Consider the following 2,593-nt stretch of genomic DNA (forward strand, 5'->3'; position numbering starts at 1 on the left):
ATATTTAAGTATAGAGCCTCGGGCTCTCCAGAAAAGAACCACATATGCAGGGTCATAGAAACCTAGAAATTTCCAAGGACCCGGATGTAATTTTCATTTTTCTCACAGATATTCTTACAATGCTAAATCTATTTTAACATAGAGCCTCGGGCTCTTATGAAAGAAAAACAATAAACATAGGTTGTTGAAAGTTAGACCAAAATAACTATAAAAGCATGACCCAACAGAGCCTCTTAGACGCATCAGCAGGTTGACCATTCCCCAGTGCACCCAGCAAAGGACGTTGGTAACATACATACGGTGCTCATCCATCGACCATGGCTGCAAGAACCAAAGGAAAGATGGTCATTCGAGAGCATGGTGAAGGCCCTGCGGCGATGCTCGCCATCGGCACGGCGAACCCGACGAACCTCTTGCTTCCCCAAGACATGTTCGCCGACAACTTGTTCCGTGTGACCAAGAGCGAGCACCTCACTGAACTCAAGGAAAAGATGAACAGAATCTGTAAGCACACATATATGCATTCATTATTTCCCTTGGATTGACAATAATCTGCATGTTTTTTTCTTAGTCGCAGCTGACGCGAGATAACTACTACCAGTCGCCTCGCAGCGGAATCTTTAATGAAAAAAGAAGATAAAAAGAGTTTTGCTACTCCTACGTAAAAATTCTTACAAAACTTACATAGGAGCTGACCTAACCTGTGAAATTCAAGAGGGGGAGGGAGCTTTGCTACACCTACGTAAAACTACTTATAAGAAACTTACGTAAGAGCTCATTAGTAGGTGAGGCCAACCACATGAAATTTACGGGGGAGATGACTAGTTGGCGAAACTTAAGTTTATGTAACATTTTCACAAAACATATAGGTTTATGTAGCATTTTTGCGATAAAAATGTGAGGATGCATGAGTTTCGTCTTTTTATATTTCCAGGTCAGAAAACGGGCATTGAAAAGCGCCACTTCCACCTGACCGAGGAGACACTTGCCGCCCACCCGGAGCTCCTCGACAGGGAGCTGCCATCCCTCGACGCACGCATAGAAATGGCCGCCACCGCCGTGCCGAAGCTCGCGCAGTCCGCGGCCGCCAAGGCCATAGCCGAGTGGGGCCGCCCGGCCACCGACATCACCCACCTCGTCTTCAGCACCTACTCGGCGTGGGAGGCCCCCAGCGCCGACCTCAAGCTGGCCACGCTCCTCGGCCTCCGCCCCACGGTCTGCCGCACCATCCTCAGCCTCCACGGCTGCTACGGCGGCGGCAGGGCGCTCCACCTCGCCAAGGAGCTCGCCGAGAACAACCACGGCGCGCGTCCTCGTGGCCTGCGCGGAGACGACCCTTGTCTGCTTTGGCAGCCCCGACGGGGCCAACCTCGTGGGCCACGGATTGTTCGGGGACGGCGCCGGCGCCGTCATCGTCGGCGCCGGACCCTTCGGCGAAGGTGAGCGCCCGCTCGTCGAGATGGTCACCGCCACGCAGACGACGATCCCGAGGACCGAGCACGTGCTCGGCATGCAGGCCACGGTAGGCGGCATAGACTTCCACCTCGCCATCCAGGTGCCGATGCTGATCGGACAGAACGTCGAGCGATGCCTCCTCGACGCATTCGACGGGGATGCTCCGGGTTCCTGGAACGAGCTCTTCTGGGCGGTGCACCCGGGTGGCCGTCCCATCCTGGATAACATAGACACGGTGCTCAAACTGGAGCCAGGTAAGTTGGCGGCCAGCCGGCATGTGCTCCGCGAGTACGGCAACATGAGTGGCGCCACCATCGTCTTCGTGCTTGACGAGCTGCGCCGGCGTCGGAAGGAAGAGGATGGTGGGCATCTGCTGCCGGAGTGGGGCGCCATGCTGGCCTTCGGTCCGGGAATCACCATCGAGACCATGCTGCTTCGCTCTCCACGCTGATCGATTTCAGGGAGAAATTTATGCTACTACAAAATTACATATACTACCGTGTATGCGTACGTACTTATACTTTGTGCGCGTGTGTAAAAATGCATGCATGCATGCTCACGTCAGTCAAGTCAAAGAACACAAACCACGTCCCATATATAGCACGACAAAAGTATATGAGACGAATGATTACGTTACCTCGGTGCAATAAAATGAAGACCTTCAAAAGGAGATGTATTATAGGTTGTATATGCCTAAGGAGATGTCAATATTAAGACCTCCAAAAGGAGATGTATCTATATAGGTTGGATTGAATATTGACCTCCAGATATGTCCATGTGCGTTGTCAGTAATGTAAATGGAGATGCCGCTACAAAATACATCCTGAAATAATTGCAAATATTCTGGGTGATATTGGACATGCACTTGCGAAATTTATGAGCTCGTTGCATCAATGTAGCCGGAGAAAATTCAGTAGTGTAACGCGGGAGATGGAAAAATATCACGAACGAGGCTTCAAGAGCTCATGAATATGAACATTGACTGGTCTGAGATTAAAAAGAATAGGGTAAAATGGATGAGTTGTTGTATCACGAGGAGATGATGTGGATGCACAGATCAAGGATTTAGTGGCTGAAGGAAGGAGATCGTAATACAAAGCTTTTCCATGCAATGTCAGTGTGGCGAGCAAGAAGAAAA

General features: G+C 50.7%; 1 pseudogene; it reads left to right on the forward strand.

The window, feature by feature from the left end:
* Nucleotides 1-317: 317 nt before the first annotated feature.
* Nucleotides 318-2,175, forward strand: LOC119360256 (annotated as a pseudogene).
* Nucleotides 2,176-2,593: the final 418 nt, after the last annotated feature.

Source organism: Triticum dicoccoides, chromosome 2B (genome assembly GCF_002162155.2).
Source record: "Triticum dicoccoides isolate Atlit2015 ecotype Zavitan chromosome 2B, WEW_v2.0, whole genome shotgun sequence".
Taxonomy (NCBI): domain Eukaryota; kingdom Viridiplantae; phylum Streptophyta; class Magnoliopsida; order Poales; family Poaceae; genus Triticum; species Triticum dicoccoides.